Source organism: Narcine bancroftii, chromosome 4 (genome assembly GCF_036971445.1).
Source record: "Narcine bancroftii isolate sNarBan1 chromosome 4, sNarBan1.hap1, whole genome shotgun sequence".
NCBI classification, from domain to species: Eukaryota; Metazoa; Chordata; class Chondrichthyes; order Torpediniformes; family Narcinidae; genus Narcine; species Narcine bancroftii.
In genome coordinates, this window is record NC_091472.1 from 112,122,873 (window position 1) to 112,146,686 (window position 23,814).

The window sequence follows — 23,814 nt, forward strand, 5'->3', positions numbered from 1 at the left end:
ATGGATGTCAAGTGAGCAGTGAAACAGTAGTAATCATAAAGCTCTTTATATGATAGTACAGGGTTTCAAGTGGCTGGATGTATCCTGCAATGTCTGAACAAGCATCTGCATCTCTTCAAAGGGAAGCACTTCCTCTTCAAACCACTGATTGAAGCATTTGAACAGTTTGGGGAGTATATATTTCTGCAATATCTGGCCAAATGTTGGAGTAGATTTACAGATATTGGATTAGAAATTCTTGTTCTGAAGGTGGGTACCGGGAAGCGCAGAGGTAAAGATCATTCAGAGAGGGTTACAGGACAGTCAGGACAGTGGGAGCGATACCTCAAGAACCTAGACTCAGGGATGGAAAATGTTTGATCACTTCCCATATGTGATCAAAGTCAATAAACACAGTAATAAAGCTGACCTCTTTGCAAATTCTTGGGCCATTGTACAATTAGAGGTGGCTTTTTCACTCAGCGAGTGGTGGCAGAATGAAATGAACTTCCGAATGAGATAGTTGGGTCAGGGTCCCTTCTGTCATTTAAGAGAAGGTTGGATGTGTACATGGAGGTGAGGGGGTTGGAGGGTTATTGGCTGAGAGCGGGAGGTTTGAGCTAGTGGAGTTGTTCTAGTTAACTGGTGCAGACTCAAAAGGCTGACATGGCCTGTTTCTGCTCCGTAAATGGTTATATGGTTATATGGTTAAAGCTCAAGCAGCAAACGTCAACGTTCAATCTCAATTCATACTCATCTGCACTCTCACACACTAATCAAATTCATTCACCATTCATAAGAAACAGGAGCAGGAGCTGGCCATCTGGCCTGTAGAGCCTGCTCCTCCATTCATCAAGATCTTGGCTGATTTGACTGTTGGCTCAGCTCCACTCACCTGCCTTTTTACCTGGTATTAAAAATCTTAAATACATTTAGTGTTGCAGCCTTGACTGCTTCCTTAGGCAGAAAATTGCAGATATCCCTACTCTATGGGAAAAGTTGTTCCTCCTCACCTCCATCCTAAATCTACGTCCCCGAACCTTGAAGCTGTCCCCTAAATTTCATGCACACGCATCCACCTTTTAAATCCACTCCCATTTATTTACCATTGTTGGCACATCAAATTGGTACAAACTCACATACTTTACATAAGTGAACTCCTCTTGAAGAGCAAAGGGGAACAGAATGGCATTCCAATGATTTCCCAATGCTGAGACTGAGCCAGATGGTCCCCATTCAAAACAAATAGGAAATTATTGTTCCTTAGGGAACTTAAATTGTTATTGTTTATTGTTTACAATATTAATCAATTTAATTGGCTTTCAAGTACCCAAGACACCATTGCTTATTGAGATCCATGCTCCCTATGGAGACTTCCTTCAGACACCATGGATAAACAGAGTGAGTTCTGAACAATGGATGACTTGCCCAAGAGGTGGGTCTTCCTAGGCTTGTGTTGGGTAATTAGTCTCTCGTTCAGACCACCACCATCTCAGCTGAGACAGTCGTAAGCCAGTTTAGATGTAGAAAACCCTGGCCGAGGTTTGTGAAACTGAAGGGCACAGTATCAAGACACAGGGGAAGACATTAAATTCAAACAGTGGTGAATCAAGGGAATTTTCTACCACAAAGAGCTGTGGAGGCAGTTAATGAACAAATTTAAAAATCCCTGCCCTGGCCCTCCACTCACCCTGCAACCCCTGGACACCTCTATAGGACTACTGCTCATAGACTACAGGTCTGCTTTCAATACCATAAACCCCAGTAAACTCATTCCCAAACTTTGGTGTCCAGCCTCAATGTTCCCCCACCGCCCCCCCCCCCCCCCCACACCCATGCATCTGGATTCCAGTCATACCGACCACAATCAACAAAGAGGGAATATAACATCTCCTCCCCAATCACCTTCATCACCGTTGACATCGAGAGACAGGAGATGTTCTGCTCAAGATTGGAAGACACTGCAGCAGATGGTAAATGCAGCTGAGAATGTCATGCAAGCTTCCCTCCCCTCCAAGGACTCCATCTCCATCTCCTGCTGCAAAGAAAAGGCAGCCAACAAACTGAAGGACCCATCACTCCCTTCTCTCTCCTCCCATAGGCCGAAGAGTGTGAAAGTACACATTAACAGGCTTAAAGAGAGTTTCTTCCACACAGCCATCAGGCTTCTGAATGTGCTACATATGGCCCTTGCTTCACACCAACTGATCCTTTCTTCATTGTACATCTCTACTCTCCAATTGCACTCTTGCTCTTTCACTTGATGCAACTACATGTATGCCAGAGTTAACAGAGACTCACACCTTTCTCAATGTATGAGCTATAATGTGACAATAAACAATTTAATGTGACAATAAACAAACTTAAAAGAAAGATCAATTATGAAGCAAGAACAGAGCAAGCTTGGGGTCCAGGTCCAGAGATTTCTCAAAGATGCACACAAGTTTGGTTAAGAAGGTATATGGTGTGCTGACCTTCATGAGTCAGGGGACTGAGTTCAAGATCCATGAGGTAATATTGCAGCTCTATATAAACTCTGGTTAGACAACACTTAAAATATTACATTTAGTTCATTACAGGAAGGATGTGAAAATGTTGTAGATGGTGCAGAGGAGATTTACCAGGATGCCTCTTGGGTAGGAGAACAGGTCTTATGAAGAACGGATGAGCAAGCTGGACCTTTCTCCTTATAAGGATGGAGGATGAGAAGTGACGATAGAACTGTACAAGATTATTAGGGGTGGACAGTGTACACCTATTTCCCATGGCAGCAAAGGGCAATAACAGATGACATCTGTTTAAGGTGAGTAGAGGAAAGTTTCAGGGGGATGTCAATGGTGCATGTTTTACACATAGAGTGGTGGGTGCCAGGAATGCATTGCCAAGGGTGATGGAGGCTGGTACACTAGGGACATTCTAAAGATTTAGCTAGGCACATGCATGTAAGGAAAATAGAGGGTTATGGGCTGGAAGGGAAGAATATATCATATCATGGCTCCTAATTCTTTAATTTAGAATTACATTCAAGTAACAGGCCCTTTCACCTTATGAGCATGTGCCACCCAACTACACACATGTGACCAATTTACCTACTAACCTCACACATCTTTGGAAATTCAGAAGAAACCCACATAAACAATGGGAAAAAAAACATAAATAGTCAGTTTTCTGGCACTGTGGTAGCATTGTGCTCACTGCTATGTTAACTGTGACTGTGGAGTAACTTTATTAAGGTCAGCACAAAATAATGGGCCAAAGGTCCTGCACTGCTCTATGACTAAGAGAGGAATTGGAATATCACACCAGAATAGAAAATCAACCAGTGTTGCAATGAGAAATGCAGTGGGCCCTAAAGCCCAAATGGTCCTCCAACCGGATCTCAATCAAGATGGCGGATCAATCGAGCAGGCATTGAAGGAACTTTGAAGAGAAGGAAATTGCATCAGTGGCTCAGTTCAGCTCAGGCCGAGTTGTCTGTTGGGGAAGTTTCTGTTGGTCCTTCCGGGTTACTGAATGGAATGCAAGCAGTTAACCACGGCTGGTGTGGTAGTTCCACCTTCAAATTGGGTTTGGAATCCGTGTGGGTGATGATAGGAAGTGGGGCTCTCGAAGAGTCTTAGATGCAGACAGATTCAGAACCAGATGTTGAGGAGGTGTCATCTAGGTATGGTGCCTAGAGCTCAGGTGAACAACAGGCCATGTGGCTGCAGAGATTATAGAGATGTCAGAAGCTGCAACATTTAAGGAGGTGGTGGGATATTGGATGCAAGTTGTCTCTGAAAGAGAAACTTCAGCCTCTCTTACTTGTCTTCAGAGGGCAAGAAAAGGAAAGCTTTTCACTGTATCTTGTGCACAGAACAATAGATTCATTGTTGAATATTGAAATACTCCAGCTCCAATTTTGCAATGCTTCTATTTTTCCATCTGATGTTCGCTTTTTATTTTCTTTAAACTGTAAATTCAATCTGGCTCCTTGGCTAATCAATTGTGTAACCCTCTATTTACAAAACAAATTAAAAGGAGAAGGGTTTTGATTATCTCCTCGTCACGGGTCGGTCCTCTCAAATTCAGGCATGTGCGCTGGAGTACCGGATGTTACTTGGTATTAGTGGCTCTTGAACATTAGGGTTAGGGCTGAGCAGTTAATGCCACAGAAGCCATTTAATGCCAAATAACTTCCTGTACTCTGAAGTGGATTACAATTATGTTTAAGCATTCGAACGGATGTTGCCACAGTGAAAGGTTGACAGCAAATATTTCTGTCTGAAACAGTGGAGTTCATCCCAAGTTTGTTTTTGATGCCGTTCTGGTGTCACCTCCCAAGTTTAGAAATCTAACAGTGTGCTTTGATGGTGTTTCACATATTTAGAAGAAGCAGGAAAAACATATATCAAAAGGCGCTGTCGCAAGGGCAAAGCCCCAGTAAATACAGAAGCATTGTTTCTGCTACTCAGTCTCCAACTACCATGGTAGTTATCTCTATGGAAGTTGGATACTGCAGGCCAGTTCTTTTGATGTAACCCATGGGAAATAAGTGGTGGGCATTGGTGAGGAGAGGAAATGTACTCAGAAGTTTAGACAACCCTCATGTGGTGAACATGCATTGCAGAACAGTTAAATGCTGACCAATCATTTTAAATCATTTTGGAGAGTCATACAGTCATAGAATTATAGAAATAGGCCCTTCAGCCCAACATGCCCATGCTAACCAAAATGGCCACCCATTACTATATTACTTGTCTGCACTTGTCCCTTATCCATGTGAATCCATATATCCATGCAAATTTTTCTTGAATATTGCAATAGTAGCAGCCTCAACCACCTCCTCTGCCAGCTCATTCCCTACACCAGGTAAAAAAGTTGTACCCCTCACATTTCTGTGAAAGGCAATAGACAGTCAATGTTTCAGGTCAAAACCCTTTATCAGGAATAGCAAGTAATGGGTTTTGACCCAAAACGATGACTGTCTTTCGCCTTTCATGAATAATGCCTGACCTGATAAGTTCTTCCAGCACTTTGTGTGTTACTCATCAACAGGATTTTGTTCACCTTTTTTAGAATAGAATTGTAAGTAAAGCTTCAATACTGAAATAGATTAATATTCAGAATGTTTCAAAAGGCAGGGAGGTATTTTCAAAACTCATTGATGCAATGAAGGTGCAACTGGAATGGTCCTGAAGAAAGGGAGTTCTTGTGCCATCAGTCAGACATGTACGGAGAGTGGACATTGGAATATTGCCAATGCCTGATAATGCCTGAGCCAGATTTCATGCACTGCTCCAGTTTTCCAGCATCTACAGCCTCTATTGTTTACCTGGCGATGAGTAAGTGAGGGTTAATACTCCATAACTTATTTTGAATGTGCAGGTAAATGTCTTCCAAAAAAAAATTATTAAATTTACACGAATTGCAAACTGCACAGAATATTCTGCTGTGTTTCTCAGTATTAAAAACATAACTCAAAAATTTTATACCAGTGATGATTCAAGCATTGGTAACAACTGAAGGTCATTCTATCCATCATGGATCAGGCTGGGGAGCCTAAACTTTCAGGCATTGAAGATCATTTTTGGTGTGGGTTAGAAAACACATCCATTGTCAGGGCATTCTTGTGGATGGTATGTTGGCAAAGCGATGCCAAATGGCATACAATCCCCCCCACCCCATGCAAAATTTGATTCTACGTTACAAACAGTGAAGGAGGTCTTTAAGAAAAAAATGACAGTACTGCCAGAACTGCTGTAATGGCAGCGCTGCTACTGGGGCAGACCCTGGAGAGTGGGTAGAGACTGCACCGCAGACTCCTACACCCAGTCCCAATGCCAACGGCTCATACAACTTTAAACAGCCTGTAAAAGTACAAGCATCAAGGTCAGTGCCCAAGATAGTGGCACCTGTGCTTAATAGCATATCAAGAGGAGTTGCAGAAACTGGGGGAGCTGAACACTAGAAATGGGGAGAACACCTCCCATTGCAAATGGTAGGCATAGGAGATTGCCTTACTGGGTGATAATCATGGCGGCAGACCTGCAAGGGGTTCAGCAGCTGAAGAACTCACAGATGTCCAAGACCCACACAGGATGTGGTCTGCTGGAGTCTGGCTCATGGGAACCAGTTATCGGAGCCTGGATTTGAGAGGGTACTTAAGGATAGATGGGCCCCCTAATGGCTTTGGGAGCTGAAGGCTTTTTGAAAGCTTCAGAGGTTTGGATCCAGAATATGCTTTGGACTGCAGACTGCTGGAGACTGGCTCGAACTGGCTGGAGGGGTACCGGTATTGGAACCGGGATGCGCGGAGGTGCCGAGGATACCGAAGGGTTCCTGACCATGTCAGAGGTTCGGACCTGGAGCTCGGGTTGTCATTGTTTTGGACTGGACTCTGGGAGGCTACGGAGGCTGCAGAAGTACCAGAGGTGAATCTACGGACACTTGGTGACTTTGGGCGGACTCTATTTTACTTCTCTTTCTCTGACTGTAAGAAATGTAAGAGGCACTTAGGTAATTTCTGCAAGTGGCGAATCTGTCTGCCTTGCAGCAGGCCAAGAGGAATTTCATGTAATAGGACACTGTTTTATTACTATGACAATAAATTGAATCTTAAACCTTGATCTTGAATCTTGAATTAGCTGCAGAGGCTGTGGGAGCACTGGAGGCAAATCCAGTACCTCTGAAATCATTGAGGACTCCTTCCACCCTGCACACAGAATCTTTCAGCTGCTCCTGTTGGGAAAGAAATACAAGAGTATCAGAGCCAACACCACCATCCTGAGGAACGGTTTCTTCCCACGGGCAGTAAAAATGCTAAACAACTAAGGGAACTGCTCACTCTACCATCCAAACTTCTCATATATAGAAAAGAATATTTATTTATTTGTTTGTTTGTTTGTTTGCATAGATGAACTACTTGTCGTGCGTATGTATTGTTCATCTGTATGTGCGTTATGCTTGGTTTTCTTCTTTGGCTTGGCTTCGCGGACGAAGATTTATGGAGGGGGTAAAAGTCCACGTCAGCTGCAGGCTCGTTTGTAGCTGACAAGTCCAATGCGGGACAGGCAGACACGGTTGCAGCGGTTGCAGGGGAAAATTGGTTGGTTGGGGTTGGGTGTTGGGTTTTTCCTCCTTTGTCTTTTGTCAGTGAGGTAGGCTCTGCGGTCTTCTTCAAAGGAGGTTGCTGCCCGCTGAACTGTGAGGCGCCAAGATGCACGGTTTGAGGCGATATCAGCCCACTGGCGGAGGTCAATGTGGCAGGCACCAAGAGATTTCTTTAGGCAGTCCTTGTACCTCTTCTTTGGTGCACCTCTGTCACGGTGGCCAGTGGAGAGCTCGCCATGGACTGTTTTGTCAGGCTGGGCTTGAACAATCAGATTACAGTAGACTTGATTTGAAGGGATTCTCTTTTGCTTCTTATTCACTAATTGTTAGGAGGCAACATACAATGCTCATGGCAATTCTTTGCTTTATGGAGGCAAAAGCTGAAGTATCTCATGCATATTACATTTTAATGCTTTATTATGTGACAATCTGTCCTCAGAGAGCCGAGGACAGATTTGGCCTCAGTTAATAGGTCTTATGGCTCCTGTGGTGCAGTGGGGAGTCCACTGAATCCATCCCACACCAGTTCTCTGACCTCTATGATTTCCTTCCTCAACACTTCCTCTGCTAGCAGCAGTGAAAGACACTGGGAAAATGCTCCCTCACCTGATTCTCTGGGTCTCTATGCAAATGTATCCAAGCCTTAGAATTAGTAAGTAAATTAGATTTAAGAGAGCTCCCAGGAGCCAAATTTGTCTGATAATTGTGGTTGTAAATCCTGGCATAATTTTAATTAATGTTTTCAATATTTTCAAGAGTAACTTGAGTTGTATTGTGCATTCAATGAAATTCTAAAATAAATATTTATTATTTTGAAACATTGAAAATTGCTAGGTAATTATTAAGGGAATGATTACAACTTGAAAGTTAGTTTAGTTTAGGAATTTAGGGCAAATGAAGGAGGAGCAGCAAATGTGGCTTTGCACACTATTAACAACTTAGTTACACTCATTCAATGCATGTATTTCATAGAACACGACAGGAACAAGCCCATGAGCCCATATGTCTGTACTGAACATGATGTCCAAATCAAACTAAAATTTTACTGCTTCCATATCCCTCCATCGCCTTCACATCCATGACAAATACCTTAAATACTATGATTGTATCTGCTTCCATCACTGCTCCTGGCAGCACATGCCCATTACTCACCATTATTTCTCTGCTTATAAAACATTAAGGTCTTTTCAATGACCTGATGTTCGTTTCTTCTATTTCCCGGAAGAAAAAAGGAATAGTAGTGCTTGTGGAGGAGCACATAGTTTGGGACAGCAAGTTCAGGATTGCTGAATTTAACCATCCATTTGGTTCCTTCTGATGTGGTTCAAGGCTACTTCCCTTATAGTAATAAATGATCTCTATCCCTTTGCTGAAGCCAGTCAATGCATTGATCTAATTATTTTGTTTTCCTTAAGTGTTTTAATTGTCAATTGCATGATTAATATATATTCTGATAAATTTCAAGAGTGGATGTTCTGAGTAAGGAATATATATTGCAGTACCCAAAAGTGCTGGAGAAACTCAGCAGGTCACACAGCATCTATTGGAAGTTGAGGGTAACCAACCTTTATGGCTTGAGCTCCTTGTCAAGGAATTATGGATGTTGCTCATGCAAACTACATTGATGAATGTTGTATACCTATATAAATTACTTGTATAAAGAAGCCACAGTGTTGGTATTACTTCGATAAAGTCAGCACTTTCTTTAGAGGTAATATTAGAGGCAGATTTAAGTTTTGTGAAATAAACCATAATGATCATTGCTTTAGTTTTGTTGAACTTTATAACCTCTTTATGAAATTATGAGAAAACATGGCTTTAAACATACACTTCCTGAGAATATGATTTTTTTTTACCAATTTAAAAAGCCAATTGTTGAGTGCTTACTATAAAATTGCCTTCATGCTTATTAAAATACTTTAAAATATTGTGAAAGGAGTTGTGGTAAAGTCAGAACTCCAGATCACCACATACGGCCCAGAAGCCCAAGTACGAATCTGAATGAGGAGGTTGGTCCAAGAACCTGATGACAAGGCAGTGTCGGCAGCAATGTGTTATTGGAAGAGCAAAGTCTTTGTCAACTATTCAGTGGTTCTCTCTACTGGGTTAACAAAGCTTTAACCTTGTAGCACAGAGATAAGGTACATGAATGCACAAAATGTACTAGGGGTGTAGGTTAATTGGATGTAAATTGGGCGGCACGGACTCGTGAGTCAAAATGATCCGTTACTGTGCTGAATGTCTAAATTTAAATTAATTTAAAATTTAACATTGCTGTAACACATTGATATGGTGCTCCATGCAAATTCAGTATCCACAGAGAGAAGTGTTGGCAGAAAATTAAATGAGTTATAATGAAGAAAGAGAGATGAAGGTGAAAGTACTGACAGAAGAAATCATCAGTGTTCAATAAGAGTTTATTGCCACATACATAAGTACAATGTACAGATTTCTTACTTGCTGAAACCACACACACATACACACACTGCAACAGTACAAGTTAAATTACCATAATATGTCAAAGCAGAAAATTGAGATAATAAATATCTTCTTCTTTCTTTGGCTTGGCGTCACGGACGAAGATTTATGGAGGGGTATGTCCACGTCTGCTGCAGACTCGTTGGTGACTGACAAGTCCGATGCGGGACAGGCAGGCATGGTTGCAGCGGTTGCAAGGGAAAATTGGTGGGTTGGAGTTGGGTGTTGGGTTTTTCCTCCTTTGTCTTTTGTCAGTGAGGTGGGCTCTGCGGTCTTCTTCAAAGGAGGTTGCTGCCCGCCGAACTGTGAGGCACCAAGATGCACGGTTGGAGATGAGATCAGCCCATTGGCGGTGGTCAGTGGGGCAGGTACCAAGAGATTTCTTTAAGCAGTCCTTGTACCTCTTCTTTGGTGCACCTCTGTCTCGGTGGCCAGTGGAGAGCTCACCATAGAACACGATCTTGGGAAGGTGATGGTCCTCCATTCTGGAGACGTGACCCACCCAGCGCAGTTGGGTCTTCAGCAGCATGGATTCGATGCTTGCGGACTCTGCCAGCTCGAGTACTTCGATGTTTGACGAATTAATATCAAAGGATTGATAAATAATGATGTTTCAATAGTGCACACAGATTTTCTTTGGTGGTCCTGGCGTCGTTTATAATTCAGGTTAGGGTAGTAATGGAAGACTCAAGAGCCTGTTGGATTAAAACTGTTCTTGAACCTAGAGGTGCTGGCCTTTGGGCTTCAGTACCTTCGGCCAAAGACATTGGATTTGAAGAGGGCAATTGTTTCTGAATCTGAGACATGAACAGCAGATATGATGAAACTACCTTTCATAAAAGGATGTTTCTATTTTCATTTACAATAGCAATTCTAGTCCAGTAGAACTCTAATTTTAAAATTCCTATCCTTGACTTTCATTTATAACCAACCCACTCATTATCATTTGTCCATTTCTATTCTTATGCATTATCCTTAATATTAACATTATTTTGCTATATTTAAACATGTACATGAAGTAAATACCAGCTCACTGATGAAAGTTTGCTCTTCTCTCCCATTACACCAACACTCACAGCCACCCACACCATGGATGAGGGGGTGAAATATTTACTCCATCAATACCTGATTAAATGTGCTCATAGATTCATCCGAAGTCAATTTCTGCCATAGGCCATATCTGCTGTAGCCATGAAAATATCTTTCTCAGGTGGTTCATGAAAAAGAAACTTCCTGCAAATCACGAATGGGTGTTACCATCGACCATAGCTATTTTTAAATGAGGTTGGAGCTTTCTCAGGTGCTTCATGAGTCTATGAAGAGGAAACTTCCTGGAACATTAACACACCATTAAAACCGGTGACCACGGCTGCTTGCTTATCTATGGAAGATGAATTCAGCAGGCAATGTGGAGATGATGGCTACACACAAGGACAGGAGTTGGGCCAAATTGGAGTCACTATGGATATAATAACACAAATTGACTTTATAAGTACCATTATGTAAATTGGAGAGGACCTCGGTCCAAACCCAAACTACATGGGTGACCTGTTCCTGAGGGCCTTCCTGTGAGCTCACCCTGCACTGAAATATTTGTTGTCCAGCCAGTACCACACCTCCACTGGTATTGCACATCCAGAGAACAATCTCAGCATGGGGGAACATGCAGACTCCACACATTCGGCACCGGAGGTCAGGATCAAATGTGAGCTGCTGCTGTAGCCATGATAAACGGCACCACATGACTGCCAAGGTGTATGACAACCTAGGGCTAGTTCCTGCATCATGCTGCTCAATGCACCCAGATCTACCCATCCCAAGGAAGTGGATTAGCTGCAGCTCAGATGCTCTTCACCTCATAACCTGCTGGAGGAAGCAGTCGCATTTTAATTTTCTTCTGATGGGCCCCTCAAACCTCTGCTGCCTAGTCTCAGAGATTATAGTGGTCCTCTTTACACTGGCTATCTTCCCTCTCCACTCTCGCTCCTAATAGAGGGGGTCGACCCAAAATATCAACAATGCTTCTCCCTCCACAGATGCTGCTAGAGCTGCTGAGTTTCTCCCAAACTTGGAGCTCCAGATCCCGGCATCTCATGTTTTTGCTTCAGAGAAATCCCATTTATCCCTTTCCTCCATTTATTTCCCACACCCTATTCTCTCTCTAAATGACACCTAACTGCCCCCCATTCTCCAATCACTCTTCTGCTGGAAAGATATCAATAATATTAAAAGAATGCAGTGAAGATTTACTAGGATGTTGCTGTGACTGTGTTACAGGGAAAGATTAAACAGGTCAGGATTTTATTCACTGGAGTGTATGAAAATGAAGGCAGATTTGATAGAGGTCTACAAAATCATGAAGAGTATAGATAAACTGAAGCCAGCTTTTTCCACTGAGGTAAGATGAGACAAGAACTAGAGGACATAGGTTAAGAGAGAAAGTGGAATTGTATAAAGGGAACATTGGGGAACTTCTTCACGCAGAGAGTGTGGAAGGAGTTATCAGCTAAAGTGATGAATGCGGGCTCGATTTTGAAATTATAGGAAAATTTGCACAGGTACATGGATGGGAGGGATATGCAGATTAGCAGGACTAGGCAGAATACTTGCTTGGCTCTTTTAGATGGGCCAAACAGGCTTTTTCTGTGCTGTGATGTTCTATGTTTCTGTAGGTTAATTTACAGTAGTGAACCAATCCACCACAGAGTGTGTTTTCCGGATGTGGGAAGAAACCAAGGCTCCAGGAGGAAACCCACTTGGGCACAGGGAGAACATGAAAATCCTACTGGAGATCAGGAGTGAGACCAAGTTGGTGGGATTGAGTTGTGGCAGCTCTGGCAGCTGCGTCACTGCACTAATCCAATTACAGCTTGGTGTGAAATCTGCAGAAAGATGCTCACGTTCATGATCAATCACTTCAGCAAAAGTGCAACAAATGGTGGGTGTCTCAATGCACAGGTCACTGATCAGCATTGATTAATAATATGATATTGTTTCTGACTGTATCTTCCAATCACAAACTTATTCAATGAGAGGAATAAAAGAATAAACCACAGACCTAAATATCAGCAGGCAACCAGGCTTAGTTGTGCAACCAACCACGTTTGCTTTTGTCGAGCCCTCGGATAATAGAGAAGTGAAAAGCCACTTTCTCTGATATCAAAAGAACCCAGAGTGAAACTGCTAGTCTACTGATTTAACCAAGCCATAGGACTCTTTATAGAGAGCAAAGAATGAATGATTCAAGAAGTAGGAAGCACCCTTAAAGACAAAATTACAGGCAAAAGGTTACAGGCTACTGACTCTTCACCAGAGTCAACTCTAACCTTCCTCCTTCCACAGAGGTGACCTGACCTGGAAGGTGCTCCCAAAGTTTTCTGTTGTTTGTTTTTCTTTTCGGCTGCTATGTCTTGTTGCTTTGCAAGATGCTGGGAACTCCATTCGGCAGCTCCATCACCTTTTCCATGAAAGCAGTTCAGCAGTGGTTTAGCCCATGAGTGAGTGGTTAAAAACACATAATCTAAACTGGTGGGTGCCTCGGCCAGTTGCCCAGAGTTCCCTTGTTATTGCAATATCCATTCTAAAAATACACTAGGAAAAAACAGTATTGCAGATACCTCTTCACCCAGTATGGCTCATTAGTCATCACCATCCTCCTTAAGAAAACAAAATGTTTATTTACTTTCAAGGAGGTCTAATTAATAATAGCCCTGTATTCATTTATTTGCAGTATGTTCAAACTAATTATCATCTTGTTTCCTTATTTTACGCAACTTTCCAATTTACATCTCTGTAAAATAAGATCCTTGGAAGTTTGTTGTGATTATTTGCAAGGTCAGATCAAATTACACCTTCTTGACTGCAAGCGATTTTGTGACATTCATATGAATAGACATTAGGCCAGACTTCTGATCAGTGTTATAAGCATGATGCCCATCATTGACCTTGAAGGAAGATTAAATGAGCTGTAAAGCTTGGATTTCTCCTTCTCTGGTGTGATCTACAATTAGAAGCCTTCTGCAGGAATTCTTGCTGCCCTTCAGCAGACAGTCAAATAGTTGAAGGACTCTCTCCGGAGAAAAAAAACAGTCGGTAAAGCATTCTTTATTTTTGAATATTTATGGCAGATACAACAAAGAATATAATTTGCTTGTTGGATTAAGGCAGTTGTAGAAACAGCATTCATAAGTTTTTAGTAAAAATAACAAATGATGGTATTTCAAATCACTGTATTTGAAAATGTTATTTTGACGGCCTGGCAATTTGCTTGTATCATATTATTTTTCCAGAGCCAGTGTGGTTGTTCAGAAGTAGTTATGGCTTATTGCATTGTTTAAAATGCAAATGCATCTCATTCAGTAATCATGTTTTAAACTGAGAATCATGTACAACTTGATGAAGATCTCGACAGATCACTGATTCTGTTTGGATTGCATTGGCAAAGGATTCAGTGAAGATTCTGGAGAAAAGCAGAGCATCACAGACCAGATTTAAGTGTCTAACTTCAGCAGAAGTTGCTGGTATCTTAACATTCTTCTGACACAACTTCTAGTGCCGTTAATGTAGAAGTTGCCACTAACTTCAAGTTGAACTGCACCAAACATTAGCAATATCACTTCCATTAAATAAATTTGAGTCCCGGGAAAATCCCTTATCAGGACTTTGGGGGGTGAGACTAATCTTCCAGGGGTGGGTCAGGTGTAAGAGATTATTAATTGGTGGAATCTGAATCTTCTAGAAATCATCAGGTCGAGCATCATCAGTGGGGAAAAAAAAGAATGGTCAATGTTTAAAGCCAAAGCATTTTATTGATTCTAGAGACATGTAGTAGCCAGTATAAAGAGGATTAACACATTGGATTCCCTGCTACAATTCTCTAGTCTCAATAAAGGACCTTGGCTCAAAAAGTCAACCGTTCTTTTTCTTCCGTTGATGCTGAGTTCCTCCACAGGTTATGTTTAGCTTCAGGGACTGGGATGCAGGTCTGAGTCAGGGATAATACCAGAGGTTGGAATTATGATCAGGATCGGGCTTGAACTGAAGGAGAATGGAACTCAAATGAACTTCAGCAATGAAGGGATTGTGGGAGGTCAGAAAGGGTAAATAGGAGACTGGGTGGTGGGGGGAGGGTGGGGGAGAGAAGAGACCATGAACTGAAGTGGAGATGGTGAGTGAGTGTACATTCAAATATTTGTAGAAGAGTCTGTGAATCACTTGAAGATCAGGGTTTGGCAGTGATTAGTGGTGGGAGATCAAATGTAACGTATAATGTAACTGAAATAACAATTCCTCATTCAACCAAATTGATCTCAAAATTGAATCTTATAGGTTACAAGTGATCCTAAGATGTTGCAGTATTACACGGTAAACCAGGAAACAAATGAAGAATTTATCAGGGTTATTCAGCAGAAATTATGCTCCTTATCTGATTATGTGAACTACATAAAAGTGAAAAAATGCTTATTCTTTTCACCCAATTTAGTGAGTGATGAACATCAGGCAGAAATGTTCACAACTTTGAGGGCTTGTCAGACCTATCCGAGCCCAAACCAGCAATCATATTTATAGGCTGAAATGAATGGAAAGTCTATCACCATTTCAGCTCTACCTCACAGCGAGGTTGAAGATTGATCAAAATCTGCTATTGATTTCAACACAGAGTCAGTAATTGCTGAGAATGTTCATTTTTATTCCACCTAACATTTCATATTTATAATATTTAAACAAGAATGAGACCACATTAAGTTTCCTGATGAAAAGTTTGGAGTGGAGTACCTCCAACATTTTCTTTGTGTATTTACTCAATACTCCTGTCATTTCCTCCTTAACATGAAAACAAAGAATTGCTGGAGGAACTCAGCAGCTCAGAAAGAATCCATGGGTAGAAATGGTCAGTAAATATTTTGGGTCTAGACCCTTTATCAAGACAAGAGGGAAGAGGGTGGTATGACACTTATAAAGGGAGAAGAAAGCTTGGGGAGGTACTCAGAGGTGACAGGACAGAAGATGAGAGAGATAGAGGAAGAGATTACTTGTAAGGTGTGGGGCAAGAAATGTTCAGGGGGGATATCAGTATAACAGATGGAAACAAATAAAAGATGGAAACAGTAGAACCAGATAGAGCTGGGGGGGTTTCCAAAAATTGGAAAAATCAACATCCATACTGTTGGGTTCAAGACTTTCTATGGAAATATGATTTGTTGTTCCTCAACTTTATTTTTGGCCCTACTTGAACAATGGACAAGGCAAAGAATAGACATTGTTGTAGTCTGGGGAGTTGGCTACAGGTTAGGTCAAGTTTGGAATGGTTTTTGTGTTTCTCACCAGAGTTTCACACCTTATCTGTCCTCCACAAGTGGAAGTATTCCCTGTAGCATACAAATGTACTGGAGAAACACAGTAGGTCATACATCAACCATAGGAGATAAAAGGCGGTCAACATTTTGGGCCTGGGCCCTTCATCGGGAATGTCCAAGGAAGGACTCCGTTCCGAAATATCGACTGCCTTGCACTTCCGTGAATGCTACATGACTTATTGAATTTCTCCAGCATGTTTGTGTACTGTATTGGGCTCCAGCATTTGCAGACTTTCTTGTTTAACTGGAAGATTCCACTCTTATCCTATCAGACCTCGAAAAAGTTTAGACACCTTTGTCAGGAGTCTCTCAGTTTCTCTTCAGTGAAAAAATAATGCTGCCCTTGTTCAGTTTTTGGTGATTTTTAGAGGTGTGGTATCTTTTGAAAGATCAATGCCTGCCTACCGTGGTTTCTCAACCGCGGAGGAAAGGAGAAAATAAATATGAACTCATGGTAGATATGGAGGTGCAGATATACAGGACAAAGGTTTGAATATTCATGGCGCAGTGCAGCGCTCAATATAGTGTGATGTATTATTCTGGATTCATAGTATAGTGGTCAGCTCCTTGCTTACTTCTCTCTCTGCATATGCAGAACTATAATTATCATCATAAAATATAAAATTAGTTAAATCACTTACCAGAAGGATCAATGAATCAATTATTTATTGTGGTGCCAATTGGGTTTTTTTTTGTGCATTTTAGATGTAGCAAATTTTTTTGTCAAAATAAACCTATTTATTGCTTGCTACATTTAATTCACAGAAAGAAATTAATGTCCTCCAATAAATTATAACTGTGCATACAGATCTGATGTGCAATGTACTTTGCTTGATTAGAGGTAACAAATAGAAAACTGAAAACAGTGATTGCAGTGAGAACAACATTGAGAAAGAGGCATTCCACACAGAGATAATAACTTTAACGCAGCACCTTGACTTCAGCCGCAATGATGTCGTGTGATGAAATGTAAACCATAGTAAAGATAAACATGTGCCTCCTCCAACTAAGGAAATGTCAATAGCCTTCATTTATTAGGAACATCTCATGAATGGATGACTGCTTTGGCTTTATTAGTCTGTGGTTCTGCCAATATTCATCACAGGAGTGGTTTATTGATATCTCCTGGATCCAAATTGTTGCTTTAGTCAAAATCACCTTTATTATCATCAGATTGTACAAGTACGACCTGATGAAACAGCATTCTCTGGTCAAGATCAAACCCAAATCTGTGGCGTTGTGTCGGCAGCCACCCTACCAGCTGAACTCCTGTGCCACCAATTTTGTTCACTATTGTCTGTATATTTTTTTTTGGCAGGTAACGCGATTGGCCATAGCTGCAATTCACCAAACTTCCTGAAGGATGAATTAGCCCAGGCCTTGCCAAGTTGAAGAAGCACTGCTGCAATTCCTTCTCTGGCTGCCCACTAATGCATGTTGGTGGAAAACGAAACGTCAGAAACTGGGAACTCCACTGGTCATTTGGCATTTGCTACCTTTTGTAGGTGGCCACCAAGTCTATCAGTAACAGGTATTCCAATTTTTTTTCTGCCTGGTCCCATTGAATAGCTTAGTCACAGGACACATAGGGGAAAATTGGAGGAGGTAATAGTTTTCATGGACCTTGCCCAATTTTCCAAGCATTAATGGATAAATAAAAACTGGATCAGTGAACAGTTATCTCTCCTGGGTGGAATCCACCCAATTTCCTGCCATTAATGGATGGAAAACCATGTGAGCTCTGTTAAGGATGTGTCCTCCTTCCTCCCAGAGTTTCCTCTATTTGGTATACTTTAATGATCCAATGTACCTCCGGAGCAGAAACAGGAAAAATAACACCCTTTAAATGGTTTTTGTGTACTCAGTCCAGCCAGCGAAGATGTGTGAACTTGTCACTTAAGCTTCAATTGTTTAGGAAGAGGTGGAGCTGGCTTTCACACTTGGCCCTGTTAAAGATGAAAATAAATCCTCATCAGTTCAAAAAAAGCAGCTTGAAACAATCACAGTTTGAGCTATCACACACAAGATCACCAATACTGTGAAGGCCATTCAACTTGCCGTAAGCTAAAAACTCACCACCTTGTTTCAAACAGAAGGCAATAGCTTTGTTCTGTGCATTCAAGGAAACTTGCAAACTTACCAGGCTAGTATTAACCAACTTCACTCATGCAGATTATCTGGTCATTATCACGCTGATGTTGTCAGTCTTGCTTTAGTTGTCATTCCTCCATTACAACCCCAGCTGCACTTCAACAGGTTCTTCAGCAGACTGAAAAGGTAATTAGCGCAACCTAAGCACAAGGCCCAATGGAAGTTCAAGCACTGGCAGCTTCTGCTTATCTTCCAAAACTTCCACCAAGATCAGTGAAACTCAAAATTGTAGAAAACTCATGATTGTAGAAAAAACTCAAGAATGCTGGAGAAACTCAGCAGGTCACACAGCGTTCATCGGAGGTAAAGATATATCTCCTTTGTGGTGGAACATTATATTGCAGTTATTGAACTGGTTGGCCCACCTCCGATACAGTAACTCCTCACCCTGCAGAATCCCTGATAAAGGCAGTTTCACCCAATCCCCTCCCTCAATACTGCCTTGGAATCAGGCAACAGCAATGTAAGATATGACTGTGAGTTTATAGTGATTAAAGCCTGTTAATCTTGACCTGGCCTGTCGGGTCTAATAGATAGTGCTACAATCTTGAAGAAGGGCTCAGGACTGAAACATTAGTTATATATGTTTACCTCTTATGGGCACTGCTGAGTTCCTCCAGTAATTTTTCCAGCAAGATTGCATGGTCTTGATGGATAATTAAGCCCATGCACTTGTGTCTGTCACAGACAAGCATCAGTGCATGGACTAAATGATCCACCATGGAGAATTTTTAATCCCCAGCTAGTGTAATCCATCAGAAAAAAATACAGAGCTTTGAAACTTGGCAACATACAATTCCCCCTCTCTATAGTAGAAAAGTGAATGATAATGAGGATCGTGAATTTATTGGACCAAAATTCTTGCATGCTGCAGCCTAACAGGTACTTCTTATACACTGTTGCCAAACCACAATACACTAAACTAAAATAGAATGCATTGAATTAAAAATAGATAATAAATATAAAAGATGGAATGATAATTATCAATCAAAATAATTCAATCAGCAAACAGCTGTCCTGGAATAACATTTTCTTTGCAGTATATTGAGCCATTGTACAATTAAAGACAAGCGTTCAACCTACAAGCATGGTTGGAAGGATATTTGTCTTAGATTCACCATGGATATAGGACAATCAAAGCCTCAGAATACCATTGAGAGCGTGTAGCAGAGAAGGATTGAGGAGATCTATTTGCTTGCTCAATCCCCTTGCATCTCCCACTCTTCTCAGAAGAGAGGATCCAGTGACCAACCATGGTTCAGTTAACATGCCTGCTGTCAGCACCTGAAGTAGCAACACTCAGTGAACCTGAAGCATGCTATTTCCTGAGCCAGAGAGAATGCAAGGAGAAAAACAATCCATGTGATTCCTATTGATGCTAATGTCCACCTGTGATAGTACAGACCTATCACCAATGTATATAGTTACAGTATCTAGAATGTAATGACTGTGCTTACAGCGATTAGCTGAGAGCTTAGCCACGCCTACTGTCTGGGCCTTAAAGGGTTGTGTCCCTAGCCAGGTCGGATCATTCTGGACTGGTCAGCCACCTGTGAAGACCTCCTGTCTTTTGCTAATAAAAGCCTTGGTTTGGATCATAAAGTCTTTGGTTCTTTCGACGAGCTCTACACCACCAACTTCTAAATTTATATGCACACCATTTCAAATCAGATGAGAAACAAAAAGACAACAGATGCTGGAATTTTGAGCAAACAATGAGCAGCTGGGGGGAATTAATGGGTCAGGCAGTTTCTTTCCCCTTTTTACAATATTCTCAACAACGGATCTCTCCACGTGACATTGACTGACCATCTTGATCCATGGCTGTTGTCCGACCCACTGAGTTCCTTCAGGAGGTCATTATTTTCACTTAGGATCAGTTCATTAACAATAGCTCAGCAAGGCTTAATCTGGAAGCAGCTCTGTGAGTTTTATAAGTCTTTGGTGTTCTTCAATAGAACCTGAAGAATCTTAGGAGTTCAGAAGAATTTGAGACAATCTTTTTGGAACATATGAGATCTTTAGGGTCCAATGCAAAGTCAATGTTGAAATGATGTCACAAGTAGGAGAATCTCGGATCCTAAGGATGATGGGGAACAGCCAAGTTGGTAGAGCTGAGTCCAGGCTGGATCAGCCATGAGCAGACTCAACAGGGCAGATGGCCAACTCCTCCTCTGGTTTCTTAAGTTCCCTAATGAGAGGATGTAGTTGCAAGATTACAGCTAGTCATTTCAAACTGAGATACAACAAACTCTCTTCTTGCAGTCAGTGGTGAATCTCTGGAATTCTCTGCTTTGGAGAGCTGTGGAGACAGGATCACCAAAAGTGGAGGCAGAACCATTTTTGAGAAAGAGTGGGGATTGATGGCTTCAAGGAAATGGTAGGGAGGAGGAGTTGATTCTTGAGATAGATTTGTCTTGGCAGAGCAATGTTAAGGGGTGAAATGGGCCCCTCCTGCTCCTATTTACTTGTGTTGAGTTCTTGTGAATGGCAATAATAATAATCATGAGTTTATTGTCATGCACAGTCTACTAATGAACTTCTGCTCCAAAATTCTTACTAACTGCACCCGAACAGGTACTTACAAAGGAAAAACTACATCAGTGAACTAATTTAATTAACTTAAAGGAGACGATAAATACATGAGGTCGATATAAATATTCACTAATTCTTGTACAAAATAGTGATTTGCAATAATGCAGATAAATATATAAGATATGTAGACAATAAATATTCACTGTAATCCTCGTGAAAAAAAAAATGCTCCAAGTTGGAGATTGCAATGAAGCTGAATGAAGTACCATTCCTGCCTATCTCATTACTGCCACTAGCTCACGGAACATTTTCAAAATAACTCACCCCCTTGCAGGGAAAACTTCAGCTGACGTGCAAATGTTCTGTAATCTATCACTATATATCCTTTTCCTACCAGTGGCACGATGAGATTTTATCTGGTCCTTATTTACCTGACATTTTACCTGAATTTGTCAAATGTTGCAGCGGTTACTTTGGCTCCAAACAAAGGAGCAATCTCTCATTCTGTTCACCTTGTCAATGATCGGAAAAACACTGCTTAAATGTAAGGAAATTTCAAGCCTTTTGGTCCTATAGTTTGATGATTCCTCTGGTGGGAGAGTCTGGGACCAGAGGGCACAGCCTCAAAATACAAAAGGGATAGTAAATCAGCCATGATAGAATGGTGGGATGGACTCAATGGGATGAATGGCTTATTTCTTCTTCTACATCTCATAGTGGCCAGAACTGCACACAACGTATGTTTCGATCAATTGTAACATTTGCCCAAAATTTATACTCAATGCCATATGCCCTCTTCACACTCTGTCTAAAACTATGTACTTGCACCTACATTTCTTCTGTTCACAACACTCCCCAGGGCACTGCGATTAACTGTGTCTGTCCTACTCTGTTTTGAATAAACGAAAATGCATCACATTGTGCTTATCCAAGTTAAATTCTATTTGCATTTTCAGGGCCACCAATTGTCCCATTATAATTTTCAACAATCTTCTTCCATATCAAATGCATTGATGTCACCTGCAAACTTAGTAATTATACATTTTAGTTCCGATCCATTTGGGATCCCAGTTACTCTGAATGCTTCGAGTACAGTGTTCAGGTCGCCTCATTCGAGAAAGAATTTGCAAGCTTCCGAGAGGGGGATGTTGTCTGGATTGGAGTACATGTCAGCATACAGAAGGAAGATTGAAAATTTGGCTGAATAATATATTAACAACAAACTCTCACATTGTTAACAAGTCCAAGGAGATGATCGTAGACTTTGGGAAAGCAAACCCATAAGTATATGATCCAGTGATCATTTGGGAGATCAGAGGTGGACAGGGCCAGCAACTTCAAATCCCTGGGTGTCACTATCCCAGAAGAAATGTCCTGGACCCATCATATAAATGTTATTGAGAAGAAAGCACAACAGCACCTCTACTTCCTCCGGCATCTGTGGAGGTTCGATATGACATTGGAAGCCTTGGCAAACCTCTACAGAGGTGTTGGTAGAAAGTGTGCTGACTGGCTGCATCATGACCTAGTATAGGAGCACCAATTCCTCTGAGTGAAACATGCTGCAAATCTTGCCATCAGGGAAGAGGTACAGGTACCTCAGGGCTTGTACCATCAGGGTCAGGAAGAGTTACTACCCCTCAGACTCTTAAGTGATGTAGGAAACTATATACATTTAGATACTCATTTAAGGCTGTATAATTTATTGCTGTATATTTTTTATTGGCACTGTTTGTTTACAGTTCCTGATGTTTACAGTTTAAAGTTGCCAAGTCTGGCCTGCAGAAAAAGAATCTCAGGGTTGTATGTGATGTCTTGTATGTGCTCTACAATAAATTTTAACTTTGAATTTTGAGGATGTCCTATAAAAAAAGGTTGATTGAGCCAGGACTTTTCAGAGGGACAAAGGATGAGACACAATTTAATAGAGGATGTTAAGATTATGAGAGGCAGTAATGATCAAATCATTTATTCAGTACTAATTTTACTGCTGAAGACTAAAATAACACATCATTTTATGGAGCAGGATATCTCTGACATCGAATTCACACACACATGTAGCAACATGAAAATGTTGCTCAAATTGCCCATCAATCAAGACAACTTCAAGGTAATAAATCAAAGCTAGGATCATTTTCATGGAAACTTCCTTCGAGGCAAATAGAATTGATTAAAAAGGCATGCAGGGCAGGGGTGTACCTATACCAGGACAGATAGAGATTCAAGTGGCTGCTGCAGTGCATTTCGCATTACCTACTCAATATGGCCTCTTCAACAGCCCCTCACAGCACACGACTCTATCAAAGAGAAGCAAAAGAACCACAAGTGCAAAAGAAAACCTTCCAAGTTTCCCTCCAACTTAAACAACATTCTAACCTAGAATCTTTCAATAAGGAGTTTATTTAAGACATACTGTACAAGGTACATCTGCATTGAAGTTTTTAATTGTTTCATTTGAACAGGTGCTTCATCAATAAAAGGTGACATGAGTACATATAATCTGAATTAAAAAGAGACAATAAATCAAAAGATAAATGGGTAATAAATATTCAGAGTAAATCTGAGTGTTCAAAAAGTGACTTTATAAGAGGACTTGATTAGTGCAACAAGGGGAGCTTCAAGAGCCTGATGGTTGTTGAAAAGAAACTGTTCTTGAACCCAGGGGTGCCAGTCTTTAAGCTTCAAGCTTAATTTTCCTTTCGAGACTTACTGGTGTTGCCCTCTCGATCTGTGCTTCCCACCACGTCATCCAAAGGAACTGTAGCAGTTTAACAAATTGGCCTGCCATCATAGTTTTCTCAGTAGAACATGAATGGTTAAATAAATAATGGTCCTAGCTGCTATGTTCTTGAAATGAACGAATAACATAAAAGGTGATGATCCCAAATGAATTGAGAAATAAATTTCAAGAGAAAGATGGAAGAAAGTATTGGATTTATAAAAAAACTGGACACCAACTAAATCGAACTAAAGATAGTTAAGTTCAATTGTAATAGGTGAAACAATCTTCTAGAATTATAAAACAAGGAGGTTGTCAAGAAAAGATTGGAAAAGCAAAGTGAGAAGGCACTAGGTGTAGTTAGCATATTGAACCAAGGCATCAGGACCTTATCAAGTGATAGGATCTATCATTAAATTTAAAACTGATGAACACCTGCAGGAAAACAAAACCTTTTAAGATGATTCACAACAGTTGAATTCCATCTGATCAGGATCTGATAGC

General features: G+C 41.1%; 1 long non-coding RNA gene across 1 annotated transcript in view; it reads left to right on the forward strand.

Moving 5' to 3' along the window:
* The first annotated feature begins 20,163 nt into the window (after positions 1–20,163).
* Positions 20,164–23,814, forward strand: part of LOC138759924 (uncharacterized) — a 30,535-nt gene continuing 26,884 nt past the window's right edge. Inside the window, exon 1 of the long non-coding RNA XR_011355232.1 lies at positions 20,164–20,436. This is a non-coding gene — a long non-coding RNA (uncharacterized lncRNA). The remainder of the gene's footprint in view (positions 20,437–23,814) is intronic.